Source organism: Oncorhynchus nerka, linkage group LG12 (assembly GCF_034236695.1).
Source record: "Oncorhynchus nerka isolate Pitt River linkage group LG12, Oner_Uvic_2.0, whole genome shotgun sequence".
Classification (NCBI taxonomy): domain Eukaryota; kingdom Metazoa; phylum Chordata; class Actinopteri; order Salmoniformes; family Salmonidae; genus Oncorhynchus; species Oncorhynchus nerka.
The window spans coordinates 91,087,912-91,106,755 of NC_088407.1; positions in this window are offsets into that span (position 1 = coordinate 91,087,912).

Consider the following 18,844-nt stretch of genomic DNA (forward strand, 5'->3'; position numbering starts at 1 on the left):
TTAGAGCGTTGGACTAGTAACCAGCAGGTAGCCTAGTGGTTAGAGCGTTGGACTAGTAACCAGCAGGTAGCCTAGTGGTTAGAGCGTTGGACTAGTAACCGAAAGGTTGCATGTTCAAACCCCCGAGCTGACAAGGTACAAATCTGTCGTTCTGCCCCTGAACAGGCAGTTAACCCACTGGGTTAAAAACACGTGGAATCATGTAGTATCCAAAAAAAAAAAGTTTAAAAAAAAAAGTTAGTTAGCAGCAGGACTGTCATTAGCTATTAGTTAACGGTAAGCCGTTCTGGACTGTCAGTGCTGTTGTATGTAGTCCTATAGGCATTAGTTAACGGTAAGGACCGTTCTGGACTGTCAGTGCTGTTGTATGTAGTCCTATAGGCGTTAGTTAACGGTAAGGACCGTTCTGGACTGTCAGTGCTGTTGTATGTAGTCCTATAGGCATTAGTTAACGGTAAGGACCGTTCTGGACTGTCAGTGCTGTTGTATGTAGTCCTATAGGCATTAGTTAACGGTAAGCCGTTCTGGACTGTCAGTGCTGTTGTATGTAGTCCTATAGGCGTTAGTTAACGGTAAGGACCGTTCTGAACTGTCAGTGCTGTTGTATGTGGTCCTATAGGCATTAGTTAACGGTAAGGACCGTTCTGGACTGTCAGTGCTGTTGTATGTAGTCCTATAGGCGTTAGTTAACGGTAAGGACCGTTCTGGACTGTCAGTGCTGTTGTATGTAGTCCTATAGGCGTTAGTTAACGGTAAGGACCGTTCTGGACTGTCAGTGCTGTTGTATGTAGTCCTATAGGCATTAGTTAACGGTAAGCCGTTCTGGACTGTCAGTGCTGTTGTATGTAGTCCTATAGGCATTAGTTAACGGTAAGGACCGTTCTGGACTGTCAGTGCTGTTGTATGTAGTCCTATAGGCGTTAGTTAACGGTAAGCCGTTCTGGACTGTCAGTGCTGTTGTATGTAGTCCTATAGGCGTTAGTTAACGGTAAGGACCGTTCTGGACTGTCAGTGCTGTTGTATGTGGTCCTATAGGCATTAGTTAACGGTAAGGACCGTTCTGGACTGTCAGTGCTGTTGTATGTGGTCCTATAGGCATTAGTTAACGGTAAGGACCGTTCTGGACTGTCAGTGCTGTTGTATGTAGTCCTATAGGCATTAGTTAACGGTAAGCCGTTCTGGACTGTCAGTGCTGTTGTATGTAGTCCTATAGGCGTTAGTTAACGGTAAGGACCGTTCTGGACTGTCAGTGCTGTTGTATGTAGTCCTATAGGCATTAGTTAACGGTAAGGACCGTTCTGGACTGTCAGTGCTGTTGTATGTAGTCCTATAGGCATTAGTTAACGGTAAGGACCGTTCTGGACTGTCAGTGCTGTTGTATGTAGTCCTATAGGCATTAGTTAACGGTAAGGACCGTTCTGGACTGTCAGTGCTGTTGTATGTAGTCCTATAGGCGTTAGTTAACGGTAAGGACCGTTCTGGACTGTCAGTGCTGTTGTATGTAGTCCTATAGGCGTTAGTTAACGGTAAGGACCGTTCTGGACTGTCAGTGCTGTTGTATGTAGTCCTATAGGCATTCAGTTAACCTATAGGCGTTAGTTAACGGTAAGGACCGTTCTGGACTGTCAGTGCTGTTGTATGTAGTCCTATAGGCGTTAGTTAACGGTAAGGACCGTTCTGGACTGTCAGTGCTGTTGTATGTAGTCCTATAGGCATTAGTTAACGGTAAGCCGTTCTGGACTGTCAGTGCTGTTGTATGTAGTCCTATAGGCATTAGTTAACGGTAAGGACCGTTCTGGACTGTCAGTGCTGTTGTATGTAGTCCTATAGGCGTTAGTTAACGGTAAGGACCGTTCTGGACTGTCAGTGCTGTTGTATGTGGTCCTATAGGCATTAGTTAACGGTAAGGACTGTTCTGGACTGTCAGTGCTGTTGTATGTGGTCCTATAGGCATTAGTTAACGGTAAGGACCGTTCTGGACTGTCAGTGCTGTTGTATGTAGTCCTATAGGCATTAGTTAACGGTAAGGACCGTTCTGGACTGTCAGTGCTGTTGTATGTAGTCCTATAGGCATTAGTTAACGGTAAGGACCGTTCTGGACTGTCAGTGCTGTTGTATGTAGTCCTATAGGCATTAGTTAACGGTAAGGACCGTTCTGGACCAGTGCTGTTGTATGTGGTCTGGACTGTCAGTGCTGTTGTATGTGGTCCTATAGGCATTAGTTAACGGTAAGGACCGTTCTGGACTGTCAGTGCTGTTGTATGTAGTCCTATAGGCATTAGTTAACGGTAAGCCGTTCTGGACTGTCAGTGCTGTTGTATGTAGTCCTATAGGCGTTAGTTAACGGTAAGGACCGTTCTGGACTGTCAGTGCTGTTGTATGTAGTCCTATAGGCGTTAGTTAACGGTAAGGACCGTTCTGGACTGTCAGTGCTGTTGTATGTAGTCCTATAGGCATTAGTTAACGGTAAGGACCGTTCTGGACTGTCAGTGCTGTTGTATGTAGTCCTATAGGCATTAGTTAACGGTAAGGACCGTTCTGGACTGTCAGTGCTGTTGTATGTAGTCCTATAGGCGTTAGTTAACGGTAAGGACCGTTCTGGACTGTCAGTGCTGTTGTATGTAGTCCTATAGGCGTTAGTTAACGGTAAGGACCGTTCTGGACTGTCAGTGCTGTTGTATGTAGTCCTATAGGCGTTAGTTAACGGTAAGGACCGTTCTGGACTGTCAGTGCTGTTGTATGTAGTCCTATAGGCGTTAGTTAACGGTAAGGACCGTTCTGGACTGTCAGTGCTGTTGTATGTAGTCCTATAGGCATTAGTTAACGGTAAGGACCGTTCTGGACTGTCAGTGCTGTTGTATGTAGTCCTATAGGCATTAGTTAACGGTAAGGACCGTTCTGGACTGTCAGTGCTGTTGTATGTGGTCCTATAGGCATTAGTTAACGGTAAGGACCGTTCTGGACTGTCAGTGCTGTTGTATGTAGTCCTATAGGCATTAGTTAACGGTAAGGACCGTTCTGGACTGTCAGTGCTGTTGTATGTAGTCCTATAGGCATTAGTTAACGGTAAGGACCGTTCTGGACTGTCAGTGCTGTTGTATGTAGTCCTATAGGCGTTAGTTAACGGTAAGGACCGTTCTGGACTGTCAGTGCTGTTGTATGTAGTCCTATAGGCATTAGTTAACGGTAAGGACCGTTCTGGACTGTCAGTGCTGTTGTATGTAGTCCTATAGGCGTTAGTTAACGGTAAGGACCGTTCTGGACTGTCAGTGCTGTTGTATGTAGTCCTATAGGCGTTAGTTAACGGTAAGGACCGTTCTGGACTGTCAGTGCTGTTGTATGTAGTCCTATAGGCGTTAGTTAACGGTAAGGACCGTTCTGGACTGTCAGTGCTGTTGTATGTAGTCCTATAGGCGTTAGTTAACGGTAAGGACCGTTCTGGACTGTCAGTGCTGTTGTATGTAGTCCTATAGGCATTAGTTAACGGTAAGGACCGTTCTGGACTGTCAGTGCTGTTGTATGTAGTCCTATAGGCGTTAGTTAACGGTAAGGACCGTTCTGGACTGTCAGTGCTGTTGTATGTAGTCCTATAGGCGTTAGTTAACGGTAAGGACCGTTCTGGACTGTCAGTGCTGTTGTATGTAGTCCTATAGGCGTTAGTTAACGGTAAGGACCGTTCTGGACTGTCAGTGCTGTTGTATGTAGTCCTATAGGCGTTAGTTAACGGTAAGGACCGTTCTGGACTGTCAGTGCTGTTGTATGTAGTCCTATAGGCATTAGTTAACGGTAAGGACCGTTCTGGACTGTCAGTGCTGTTGTATGTAGTCCTATAGGCATTAGTTAACGGTAAGGACCGTTCTGGACTGTCAGTGCTGTTGTATGTAGTCCTATAGGCATTAGTTAACGGTAAGGACCGTTCTGGACTGTCAGTGCTGTTGTATGTAGTCCTATAGGCATTAGTTAACGGTAAGGACCGTTCTGGACTGTCAGTGCTGTTGTATGTAGTCCTATAGGCATTAGTTAACGGTAAGGACCGTTCTGGACTGTCAGTGCTGTTGTATGTAGTCCTATAGGCATTAGTTAACGGTAAGGACCGTTCTGGACTGTCAGTGCTGTTGTATGTAGTCCTATAGGCATTAGTTAACGGTAAGGACCGTTCTGGACTGTCAGTCCTGTTGTATGTAGTCCTATAGGTATTAGTTAACGGGAAGGACCGTTCTGGACTGTCAGTGCTGTTGTATGTAGTCCTATAGGCATTAGTTAACGGTAAGGACCGTTCTGGACTGTCAGTGCTGTTGTATGTAGTCCTATAGGCGTTAGTTAACGGTAAGGACCGTTCTGGACTGTCAGTGCTGTTGTATGTAGTCCTATAGGCATTAGTTAACGGTAAGGACCGTTCTGGACTGTCAGTGCTGTTGTATGTAGTCCTATAGGCATTAGTTAACGGTAAGCCGTTCTGGACTGTCAGTGCTGTTGTATGTAGTCCTATAGGCATTAGTTAACGGTAAGCCACACAGTGTTCTGGGCTCAACAGGCTCTACAGGACTCTTCAGGTTGTCTCTGGGTGGGAAAAGGTCAAACACAGTTGGGTGCTGATGAGAGGGAGAGAGGGAGGGAGAAATGGACAGCAACAGAGAGAGAGAGAGAGAGAGAGAGAGAGAGAGAGAGAGAGAGAGAGAGAGAGAGAGAGAGAGAGAGAGAGAGATATAATATGACATTTGTAATGTCTTTACTGTTTTGAAACTTCTGTATGTGTAATGTTTACTGTTAATTTTTGTTGTTTTTCACTTTATATATTCACTTTGTATGTTGTCTACCTCACAATCTTTGACCCTTTTTACCAACACAAACATTACACTTTTCTTTTACAGTACCTCTCCTGTGCTGACTCTATACAGACACCACACTGACTCTATACAGACACACACACTGACTCTATACAGACACACACACTGACTCTATACAGACACACACACTGACTCTATACAGACACACACACTGACTCTATACAGACACACACACTGACTCTATACAGACACACACACACTGACTCTATACAGACACACACACACTGACTCTATACAGACACACACACTGACTCTATACAGACACACACACACTGACTCTATACAGACACACACACACTGACTCTATACAGACACACACACTGACTCTATACAGACACACACACTGACTCTATACAGACACACACACACTGACTCTATACAGACACACACACACTGACTCTATACAGACACACACACTGACTCTATACAGACACACACACTGACTCTATACAGACACACACACTGACTCTATACAGACACACATACTGACTCTATACAGACACACACACACCTACATACTCAGAACATGCTCACACATGCATACTGACGCCACACATTCAGACACACACTTTCACGCTCAACACACATACTGCTATCCCTGACCAGTGACTCTGTACCGGTACACCCTGTATATAGCCTCCACATTGACTCTGTACCGGTACCCCCTGTATATAGCCTCCACATTGACTCTGTACCGGTACCCCCTGTATATAGCCTCCACATTGACTCTGTACCGGTACCCCCTGTATATAGCCTCCACATTGACTCTGTAGCGTAACACTCTGTATATAGCCTCCACACTGACTCTGTACCAGTACTCCCTGTATATAGCCTCCACATTGACTCTGTAGCGTAACACTCTGTATATAGCCTCCACACTGACTCTGTACCGTATATAGCCTCCACATTGACTCTGTAGCGTAACACTCTGTATATAGCCTCCACACTGACTCTGTACCGTAATACCCTGTATATAGCCTCCACACTGACTCTGTACCGTAATACCCTGTATATAGCCTCCACACTGACTCTGTACCGGTACCCCCTGTATATAGCCTCTATAGTGACTCTGTACCGTAATACCCTGTATATAGCCTCCACATTGACTCTGTACCGTAATACCCTGTATATAGCCTCCACATTGATGGTGTACCGTAAAAAAGGACCTGCCTGGTGTGTTCCTTGTTCTTCATGATGCTCTCTGCGCTTTTAACGGACCTCTGAGACTATCACAGTGCAGGTGCATTTATACGGAGACTTGATTACACACAGGTGGATTGTATTTATCATCATTAGTCATTTAGGTCAACATTGGATCATTCAGAGATCCTCACTGAACTTCTGGAGAGAGTTTGCTGCACTGAAAGTAAAGGGGCTGAATAATTTTGCACGCCCAATTTTTCAGTTTTTGATTTGTTAAAAAAGTTTGAAATATCCAATAAATGTCGTTCCACTTCATGATTGTGTCCCACTTGTTGTTGATTCTTCACTAAAGAATAAAGTTTTATATCTTTATGTTTGAAGCCTGAAATGTGGCAAAAGGTCGCAAAGTTCAAGGGGGCCGAATACTTTCGCAAGGCACTGTAGCCTCCACGTTGACTCTATACCGTAATACCCTGTATAGAGCCTCCACATTGACTCTGTACCGTAATACCCTGTATATAGCCTCCACATTGACTCTGTACCGTAACACCCTGTATATAGCCTCCACATTGACTCTGTACCGTAATACCCTGTATATAGCCTCCACATTGACTCTGTACCGTAATACCCTGTATATAGTCTCCACATTGACTCTGTACCGTAATACCCTGTATATAGCCTCCACATTGACTCTGTACCGTAACAAAAACAGGTGTTTAGAAATGTTTGCAAAAAACTACTGAAATATCACAGTAACATAAATATACCTTTCACTCAGTACTTTGTTGAAGCACCTTTGGCAGCGATTACAGCCTCGAGTCTTCTTGAGTATGACGCTACAAGCTTGGCACACCTGTATTTGGAGAGTTTCTCCCAATCTTCTCTGCAGATCCTCTCAAACTCTGTCAGGTTGGATGGGGAGCGTCGCTGCACAGATATTTTCAGGTCTCTCCAGAGATGTTCGATCGGAATCAAGTCCGGGCTCTGGCTGGGCCACTCAAGGACAATCAGAGACTTGTCCCTAAGCCACTCAAACGTTGTCTTGGCTGTGTGCTTAGGGTTGTTGTCCTGTTGGAAGGTGAACCTCCGCCCCTGTATAAATACACAAGGGATAATGGGGAAGATGGGCAACACCTGGAGGAGGGTGGAGACAATCACAAAGACAGGTGATGCAGATCCGGGTGTGACTTTTTTGGACATGATTTGGAAAGGCACACACCTGTCTATATAAGGTCCCACAATTGACAGTGCATGTCAGAGCAAAAACCAAGCCATGAGGTCGAAGGAATTATCCGTAGAACTCCGAGATAGGAATGTGCTGAAGCACACATTTCGGAAAGGGCACCAAAACATTTCTACAGTATTGAAGGTCCCTAAGAACACAGTGGCCTCCCTCATTCTTAAATGGAAGAAGCTTGGAACCACCAAGACTCTTCCTAGAGCTGGCTGCCTGGCCAAACTGAGCAATAGGGGGAAAAGGGCCTTGGTCAGGGAGTGAACCAAGAACACGGTGGTCACTCTGACAGAGCTCCAGAGTTCCTCTGTGGAGATGGTAGAACCTTCCAGAAGGAGAACCAGCACTCCACCAATTAGGCATTTATGGTAGAGAGGCCAGACGGAAGCCAATCCTCAGGCAAAGGAACATGACAGCCCGCTTGGAGTTTTCCAAATGGCACCTAAAGACCTTAAAATGATGGTGGTGGCAGCATCCCTATGGTGAAGCATGGTGGTGGCAGCATCCCTATGGTGAAGCATGGTGGTGGCAGCATCCCTATGGTGAAGCATGGTGGTGGCAGCATCCCTATGGTGAAGCATGATGGTGGCACCATCCCTATGGTGAAGCATGGTGGTGGCACCATCCCTATGGTGAAGCATGGTGGTGACAGCATCCCTATGGTGAAGTATGGTGGTGGCACCATCCCTATGGTGAAGCATGGTGGTGGCAGCATCCCTATGGTGAAGCATGGTGGTGGCAGCATCCCTATGGTGAAGCATGGTGGTGGCAGCATCCCTATGGTGAAGCATGGTGGTGGCAGCATCCCTATGGTGAAGCATGGTGGTGGCAGCATCCCTATGGTGAAGCATGGTGGTGGCAGCATCCCTATGGTGAAGCCTGGTGGTGGCAGCATCATGCTGTGGGGATGTTTCTCAGCGGCAGGGACTGGGAGACTAGTCAGGATCAAGAGAAAAATGAACGGAGGAAAGTACAGAGAGATCCTTGATGAAAAAACGCTCCAGAGTACTCAGGACCTCAGACTGGGGTGAAGGTCCACCTTCCAACAGGAAAATGACCCTAAACACACAGCCAAGACAACAGAAGTGGCTTCGGGACAAGTCTCTAAATGTCCATGAGTGGCCCAGCCATGATCAAACATCTCTGGAGAGACCTGAAAATAGCTGTGCAGCGACGCTCCCCATCCAACCTGACAGACCTTTTTTATTTTTAATAAATTAGCTACAATTTTTTAAAAATAGTTTTTTTTTTTACTTTGTCATGATGAGGTATTGTGATGTCATTATGGGATATTGTCATGTCATGATGGGGTATTGTGATGTCATTATGGGGTATTGTGTGTAGATTGATGAGAAAGAACATTTGAATCCATTTTAGAAAAGGCTGTAACTTCACAAAATGTGGAAAAACGTAAGACGTCTGAATACTTTCCAATCGCACTGTATGTCTGTTGATCAGCTGTGTAACTATCTGTTGATCAGCTGTGTAACTATATCTGTTTATCAGCTGTGTAACTATGTCTGTTGATCAGCTGTGTAACTATGTCTGTTGATCAGCTGTGTAACTATATCTGTTGATCAGCTGTGTAACTATCAGTTGATCAGCTGTGTAACTATCTGTTGATCAGCTGTGTAACTATGTCTGTTGATCAGCTGTGTAACTATATCTGTTGATCAGCTGTGTAACTATCTGTTGATCAGCTGTGTAACTATATCAGTTGATCAGCTGTGTAACTATATCTGTTGATCAGCTGTGTAACTATATCAGTTGATCAGCTGTGTAACTATATCAGTTGATCAGCTGTGTAACTATATCTGTTGATCAGCTGTGTAACTATATCAGTTGATCAGCTGTGTAACTATATCAGTTGATCAGCTGTGTAACTATATCTGTTGATCAGCTGTGTAACTATATCTGTTGATCAGCTGTGTAACTATATCAGTTGATCAGCTGTGTAACTATCTGTTGATCAGCTGTGTAACTATATCAGTTGATCAGCTGTGTAACTATATCAGTTGATCAGCTGTGTAACTATATCTGTTGATCAGCTGTGTAACTATATCTGTTGATCAGCTGTGTAACTATATCAGTTGATCAGCTGTGTAACTATATCTGTTGATCAGCTGTGTAACTATATCTGTTGATCAGCTGTGTAACTATATCTGTTGATCAGCTGTGTAACTATATCAGTTGATCAGCTGTGTAACTATCTGTTGATCAGCTGTGTAACTATATCAGTTGATCAGCTGTGTAACTATATCAGTTGATCAGCTGTGTAACTATATCTGTTGATCAGCTGTGTAACTATATCTGTTGATCAGCTGTGTAACTATATCAGTTGATCAGCTGTGTAACTATATCTGTTGATCAGCTGTGTAACTATATCTGTTGATCAGCTGTGTAACTATATCAGTTGATCAGCTGTGTAACTATCTGTTGATCAGCTGTGTAACTATCAGTTGATCAGCTGTGTAACTATGTATGTTGATCAGCTGTGTAACTATATCTGTTGATCAGCTGTGTAACTATATCAGTTGATCAGCTGTGTAACTATATCAGTTGATCAGCTGTGTAACTATATCTGTTTATCAGCTGTGTAACTATGTCAGTTGATCAGATGTGTAACTATCTGTTGATCAGCTGTGTAACTATATCAGTTGATCAGCTGTGTAACTATATCAGTTAATCAGCTGTGTAACTATGTCTGTTGATCAGCTGTGTAACTATATCTGTTGATCAGCTGTGTAACTATGTCTGTTGATCAGCTGTGTAACTATATCAGTTGATCAGCTGTGTAACTATATCTGTTGATCAGCTGTGTAACTATGTCTGTTGATCAGCTGTGTAACTATATCAGTTGATCAGATGTGTAACTATCTGTTGATCAGCTGTGTAACTATATCAGTTGATCAGCTGTGTAACTATATCAGTTAATCAGCTGTGTAACTATGTCTGTTGATCAGCTGTGTAACTATATCTGTTGATCAGCTGTGTAACTATGTCTGTTGATCAGCTGTGTAACTATATCAGTTGATCAGCTGTGTAACTATGTCTGTTGATCAGCTGTGTAACTATATCTGTTGATCAGCTGTGTAACTATCAGTTGATCAGCTGTGTAACTATCTGTTGATCAGCTGTGTAACTATGTCTGTTGATCAGCTGTGTAACTATCAGTTGATCAGCTGTGTAACTATTTGTTGATCAGCTGTGTAACTATATCTGTTGATCAGCTGTGTAACTATATCTGTTGATCAGCTGTGTAACTATATCAGTTGATCAGCTGTGTAACTATGTCTGTTGATCAGCTGTGTAACTATCTGTTGATCAGCTGTGTAACTATATCAGTTGATCAGCTGTGTAACTATCAGTTGATCAGCTGTGTAACTATCAGTTGATCAGCTGTGTAACTATATCTGTTGATCAGCTGTGTAACTATGTCTGTTGATCAGCTGTGTAACTATATCAGTTGATCAGCTGTGTAACTATCAGTTGATCAGCTGTGTAACTATCAGTTGATCAGCTGTGTAACTATCAGTTGATCAGCTGTGTAACTATATCTGTTGATCAGCTGTGTAACTATATCTGTTGATCAGCTGTGTAACTATGTCTGTAGATCAGCTGTGTAACTATATCTGTTGATCAGCTGTGTAACTATGTCTGTTGATCAGCTGTGTAACTATATCTGTTGATCAGCTGTGTAACTATATCTGTTGATCAGCTGTGTAACTATATCTGTTGATCAGCTGTGTAACTATATCTGTTGATCAGCTGTGTAACTATGTCTGTAGATCAGCTGTGTAACTATCAGTTGATCAGCTGTGTAACTATATCTGTTGATCAGCTGTGTAACTATCAGTTGATCAGCTGTGTAACTATATCAGTTGATCAGCTGTGTAACTATATCTGTTGATCAGCTGTGTAACTATATCTGTTGATCAGCTGTGTAACTATCAGTTGATCAGCTGTGTAACTATCAGTTGATCAGCTGTGTAACTATATCTGTTGATCAGCTGTGTAACTATCTGTTGATCAGCTGTGTAACTATATCTGTTGATCAGCTGTGTAACTATCAGTTGATCAGCTGTGTAACTATATCAGTTGATCAGCTGTGTAACTATTTGTTGATCAGCTGTGTAACTATGTCTGTTGATCAGCTGTGTAACTATCTGTTGATCAGCTGTGTAACTATATCAGTTGATCAGCTGTGTAACTATCTGTTGATCAGCTGTGTAACTATATCAGTTGATCAGCTGTGTAACTATATCTGTTGATCAGCTGTGTAACTATATCAGTTGATCAGCTGTGTAACTATCTGTTGATCAGCTGTGTAACTATATCTGTTGATCAGCTGTGTAACTATATCTGTTGATCAGCTGTGTAACTATCAATTGATCAGCTGTGTAACTATCAGTTGATCAGCTGTGTAACTATGTCTGTTGATCATCTGTGTAACTATCAGTTGATCAGCTGTGTAACTATCTGTTGATCAGCTGTGTAACTATCAGTTGATCAGCTGTGTAACTATCAGTTGACCAGCTGTGTAACTATATCTGTTGATCAGCTGTGTAACTATATCTGTTGATCAGCTGTGTAACTATATCTGTTGATCAGCTGTGTAACTATATCTGTTGATCAGCTGTGTAACTATGTCTGTTGATCAGCTGTGTAACTATCTTGTGATCAGCTGTGTAACTATATCAGTTGATCAGCTGTGTAACTATATCTGTTGATCAGCTGTGTAACTATATCAGTTGATCAGCTGTGTAACTATCAGTTGATCAGCTGTGTAACTATGTCTGTTGATCAGCTGTGTAACTATCAGTTGATCAGCTGTGTAACTATATCAGTTGATCAGCTGTGTAACTATATCAGTTGATCAGCTGTGTAACTATCAGTTGATCAGCTGTGTAACTATCTGATCAGCTGTTGATCATGCTGTGATCAGCTGTGTAACTATATCAGTTGATCAGCTGTGTAACTATATCTGTTGATCAGCTGTGTAACTATCAGTTGATCAGCTGTGTAACTATATCAGTTGATCAGCTGTGTAACTATATCTGTTGATCAGCTGTGTAACTATATCTGTTGATCAGCTGTGTAACTATCAGTTGATCAGCTGTGTAACTATATCTGTTGATCAGCTGTGTAACTATATCTGTTGATCAGCTGTGTAACTATATCTGTTGATCAGCTGTGTAACTATATCTGTTGATCAGCTGTGTAACTATGTCTGTTGATCAGCTGTGTAACTATATCAGTTGATCAGCTGTGTAACTATATCAGTTGATCAGCTGTGTAACTATATCAGTTGATCAGCTGTGTAACTATATCTGTTGATCAGCTGTGTAACCAACAGTTGATCAGCTGTGTAACTATCAGTTGATCAGCTGTGTAACTATCAGTTGATCAGCTGTGTAACTATCAGTTGATCAGCTGTGTAACTATATCTGTTGATCAGCTGTGTAACTATATCTGTTGATCAGCTGTGTAACTATATCTGTTGATCAGCTGTGTAACTATATCTGTTGATCAGCTGTGTAACTATGTCTGTTGATCAGCTGTGTAACTATATCAGTTGATCAGCTGTGTAACAATGACTGTTGATCAGCTGTGTAACTATATCGGTTGATCAGCTGTGTAACTATCTCAGTTGATCAGCTGTGTAACTATGTCTGTTCATCAGCTGTGTAACAATATCAGTTGATCAGCTGTGTAACTATATCTGTTGATCAGCTGTGTAACTATCTGTTGATCAGCTGTGTAACTATCTGTTGATCAGCTGTGTAACTATATCAGTTGATCAGCTGTGTAACTATATCAGTTGATCAGCTGTGTAACTATATCTGTTGATCAGCTGTGTAACTATATCAGTTGATCAGATGTGTAACTATCTGTTGATCAGCTGTGTAACTATATCTGTTGATCAGCTGTGTAACTATATCAGTTGATCAGCTGTGTAACTATATCTGTTGATCAGCTGTGTAACTATATCAGTTGATCAGCTGTGTAACTATCTCAGTTGATCAGCTGTGTAACTATGTCTGTTCATCAGCTGTGTAACTATATCAGTTGATCAGCTGTGTAACTATCTCAGTTGATCAGCTGTGTAACTATATCTGTTGATCAGCTGTGTAACTATATCTGTTGATCAGCTGTGTAACTATATATGTTGATCAGCTGTGTAACTATATCAGTTGATCAGCTGTGTAACTATATCTGTTGATCAGCTGTGTAACTATCAGTTGATCAGCTGTGTAACAATCATTTGATCAGCTGTGTAACTATATCTGTTGATCAGCTGTGTAACTATATCTGTTGATCAGCTGTGTAACTATATCTGTTGATCAGCTGTGTAACAATCATTTGATCAGCTGTGTAACTATGTCTGTTGATCAGCTGTGTAACTATCTGTTGATCAGCTGTGTAACTATATCAGTTGATCAGCTGTGTAACTATATCTGTTGATCAGCTGTGTAACTATATCTGTTGATCAGCTGTGTAACTATATCAGTTGATCAGCTGTGTAACTATATCAGTTGATCAGCTGTGTAACTATATCAGTTGATCAGCTGTGTAACTATATCAGTTGATCAGCTGTGTAACCAACAGTTGATCAGCTGTGTAACTATATCAGTTGATCAGCTGTGTAACAATGACTGTTGATCAGCTGTGTAACTATCAGTTGATCAGCTGTGTAACTATGTCTGTTGATCAGCTGTGTAACTATATCAGTTGATCAGCTGTGTAACTATATCAGTTGATCAGCTGTGTAACAATGACTGTTGATCAGCTGTGTAACTATATCAGTTGATCAGCTGTGTAACTATATCAGTTGATCAGCTGTGTAACTATGTCTGTTCATCAGCTGTGTAACTATATCAGTTGATCAGCTGTGTAACTATATCTGTTGATCAGCTGTGTAACTATCTGTTGATCAGCTGTGTAACTATATCAGTTGATCAGCTGTGTAACTATATCAGTTGATCAGCTGTGTAACTATATCAGTTGATCAGCTGTGTAACTATCTGTTGATCAGCTGTGTAACTATCTGTTGATCAGCTGTGTAACTATCAGTTGATCAGCTGTGTAACTATATCAGTTGATCAGCTGTGTAACTATCAGTTGATCAGCTGTGTAACTATCAGTTGATCAGCTGTGTAACTATATCAGTTGATCAGCTGTGTAACTATGTCTGTTGATCAGCTGTGTAACTATCTCTTGATCAGCTGTGTAACTATCTCTTGATCAGCTGTGTAACTATGTCTGTTGATCAGCTGTGTAACTATATCTCTTGATCAGCTGTGTAACTATATCTCTTGATCAGCTGTGTAACTATGTATGTTGATCAGCTGTGTAACTATATCTCTTGATCAGCTGTGTAACTATCTCTTGATCAGCTGTGTAACTATGTCTGTTGATCAGCTGTGTAACTATATCTCTTGATCAGCTGTGTAACTATATCAGTTGATCAGCTGTGTAACTATCTGTTGATCAGCTGTGTAACTATGTCTGTTGATCAGCTGTGTAACTATATCTCTTGATCAGCTGTGTAACTATATCTCTTGATCAGCTGTGTAACTATGTCTGTTGATCAGCTGTGTAACTATCAGTTGATCAGCTGTGTAACTATTTGTTGATCAGCTGTGTAACTATCAGTTGATCAGCTGTGTAACTATGTCTGTTGATCAGCTGTGTAACTATCTGTTGATCAGCTGTGTAACTATATCTCTTGATCAGCTGTGTAACTATATCAGTTGATCAGCTGTGTAACTATATCTGTTGATCAGCTGTGTAACTATATCAGTTGATCAGCTGTGTAACTATATCTGTTGATCAGCTGTGTAACTATATCAGTTGATCAGCTGTGTAACTATATCTGTTGATCAGCTGTGTAACTATCAGTTGATCAGCTGTGTAACTATCTGTTGATCAGCTGTGTAACTATATCAGTTGATCAGCTGTGTAACTATATCAGTTGATCAGCTGTGTAACTATATCAGTTGATCAGCTGTGTAACTATCTGTTGATCAGCTGTGTAACTATGTCTGTTGATCAGCTGTGTAACTATATCAGTTGATCAGCTGTGTAACTATATCAGTTGATCAGCTGTGTAACAATGACTGTTGATCAGCTGTGTAACTATATCAGTTGATCAGCTGTGTAACTATATCAGTTGATCAGCTGTGTAACTATGTCTGTTCATCAGCTGTGTAACTATATCAGTTGATCAGCTGTGTAACTATATCTGTTGATCAGCTGTGTAACTATCTGTTGATCAGCTGTGTAACTATATCAGTTGATCAGCTGTGTAACTATATCAGTTGATCAGCTGTGTAACTATATCAGTTGATCAGCTGTGTAACTATCTGTTGATCAGCTGTGTAACTATCTGTTGATCAGCTGTGTAACAATCAGTTGATCAGCTGTGTAACTATATCAGTTGATCAGCTGTGTAACTATCAGTTGATCAGCTGTGTAACTATCAGTTGATCAGCTGTGTAACTATATCAGTTGATCAGCTGTGTAACTATGTCTGTTGATCAGCTGTGTAACTATCTCTTGATCAGCTGTGTAACTATCTCTTGATCAGCTGTGTAACTATGTCTGTTGATCAGCTGTGTAACTATATCTCTTGATCAGCTGTGTAACTATATCTCTTGATCAGCTGTGTAACTATGTATGTTGATCAGCTGTGTAACTATATCTCTTGATCAGCTGTGTAACTATCTCTTGATCAGCTGTGTAACTATGTCTGTTGATCAGCTGTGTAACTATATCTCTTGATCAGCTGTGTAACTATATCAGTTGATCAGCTGTGTAACTATCTGTTGATCAGCTGTGTAACTATGTCTGTTGATCAGCTGTGTAACTATATCTCTTGATCAGCTGTGTAACTATATCTCTTGATCAGCTGTGTAACTATGTCTGTTGATCAGCTGTGTAACTATCAGTTGATCAGCTGTGTAACTATTTGTTGATCAGCTGTGTAACTATCAGTTGATCAGCTGTGTAACTATGTCTGTTGATCAGCTGTGTAACTATCTGTTGATCAGCTGTGTAACTATATCTCTTGATCAGCTGTGTAACTATATCAGTTGATCAGCTGTGTAACTATATCTGTTGATCAGCTGTGTAACTATATCAGTTGATCAGCTGTGTAACTATATCTGTTGATCAGCTGTGTAACTATATCAGTTGATCAGCTGTGTAACTATATCTGTTGATCAGCTGTGTAACTATCAGTTGATCAGCTGTGTAACTATCTGTTGATCAGCTGTGTAACTATATCAGTTGATCAGCTGTGTAACTATATCAGTTGATCAGCTGTGTAACTATATCAGTTGATCAGCTGTGTAACTATCTGTTGATCAGCTGTGTAACTATCTGTTGATCAGCTGTGTAACAATCAGTTGATCAGTTGATCAGCTGTGTAACTATCAGTTGATCAGCTGTGTAACTATCAGTTGATCAGCTGTGTAACTATATCAGTTGATCAGCTGTGTAACTATGTCTGTTGATCAGCTGTGTAACTATCTGTTGATCAGCTGTGTAACTATCAGTTGATCAGCTGTGTAACTATGTCTGTTGATCAGCTGTGTAACTATATCTCTTGATCAGCTGTGTAACTATCTCTTGATCAGCTGTGTAACTATATCAGTTGATCAGCTGTGTAACTATATCTGTTGATCAGCTGTGTAACTATATCAGTTGATCAGCTGTGTAACTATCTGTTGATCAGCTGTGTAACTATATCAGTTGATCAGCTGTGTAACTATATCAGTTGATCAGCTGTGTAACTATATATGTTGATCAGCTGTGTAACTATATCAGTTGATCAGCTGTGTAACTATATCTGTTGATCAGCTGTGTAACTATATCAGTTGATCAGCTGTGTAACTATCTGTTGATCAGCTGTGTAACTATATCAGTTGATCAGCTGTGTAACTATATCTGTTGATCAGCTGTGTAACTATATCAGTTGATCAGCTGTGTAACTATCAGTTGATCAGCTGTGTAACTATATCAGTTGATCAGCTGTGTAACTATCAGTTGATCAGCTGTGTAACTATATCTGTTGATCAGCTGTGTAACTATATCAGTTGATCAGCTGTGTAACTATCAGTTGATCAGCTGTGTAACTATATCAGTTGATCAGCTGTGTAACTATATCAGTTGATCAGCTGTGTAACTATATCAGTTGATCAGCTGTGTAACTATCAGTTGATCAGCTGTGTAACTATCAGTTGATCAGCTGTGTAACTATATCAGTTGATCAGCTGTGTAACTATATCAGTTGATCAGCTGTGTAACTATATCTGTTGATCAGCTGTGTAACTATATCAGTTGATCAGCTGTGTAACTATCAGTTGATCAGCTGTGTAACTATATCAGTTGATCAGCTGTGTAACTATCAGTTGATCAGCTGTGTAACTATATCTGTTGATCAGCTGTGTAACTATATCAGTTGATCAGCTGTGTAACTATCAGTTGATCAGCTGTGTAACTATATCAGTTGATCAGCTGTGTAACTATATCAGTTGATCAGCTGTGTAACTATATCAGTTGATCAGCTGTGTAACTATCAGTTGATCAGCTGTGTAACTATCAGTTGATCAGCTGTGTAACTATCAGTTGATCAGCTGTGTAACTATCAGTTGATCAGCTGTGTAACTATATCTGTTGATCAGCTGTGTAACTATCAGTTGATCAGCTGTGTAACTATCAGTTGATCAGCTGTGTAACTATATCTGTTGATCAGCTGTGTAACTATCAGTTGACCAGCTGTGTAACTATATCAGTTGATCAGCTGTGTAACTATATCTGTTGATCAGCTGTGTAACTATATCAGTTGATCAGCTGTGTAACTATATCAGTTGATCAGCTGTGTAACTATATCTGTTGATCAGCTGTGTAACTATATCTATCTGTTGTTGATTCCAAACATGGGAAGTAGTGTTTTCTAGGTTAGTTAGCTCTCTCTACATTCCCTGCTTTGTGTTCTCTAGAGGATACCATGATAGATGTTATTATCAGCCTGTTAAGTCAAACCAGACCAGTGTGGATCCACAAAGCATCTGTCATAACCCCCTCCTTCCCCTCTCCTTTCTGCCCACTCACCTCCACCCTGTCCCCCAACCACAGCGTGACACCTAGGGATACAGGAATAGTCTCTAGTCCCTCCAGGCCTTGGGGCAGCTTGTTGTAATTAAATTGTTTGCCTGCCCCCCTCCCCAGCCTCTGCAGCCCCTGCGGCCCTCTGTGTGTGTGTGTGTGTGTGTGTGTGTGTGTGTGTGTGTGTTGTGTGTGTGTTTGTGTTTGCGTGTGCGCGTCTTGCCTGCCTCCCTGCCTCCTTACCTCCCTGCCTCCCTGCTGTCCCTGCGGCCCCTCTAATTAAATCAACAGGTTCCTACAGCCCTCCCTGTCTTCGTCTGTTAATTGGCTCCTCGTTAGAACACTGCTGCCGCAAACTAATGGGATAATTACCCCTAAAGTGGTCTCTCTATGTCACGGCTCCGTTTACCTGCCATTTGTTTGTTCCATTATTGTTGTTGTTGTTGTTGTTTTATTTTGTATTCCCGTTTATAAAAGGTAATTAAAAATTCTAATTGAACAGAGTTAA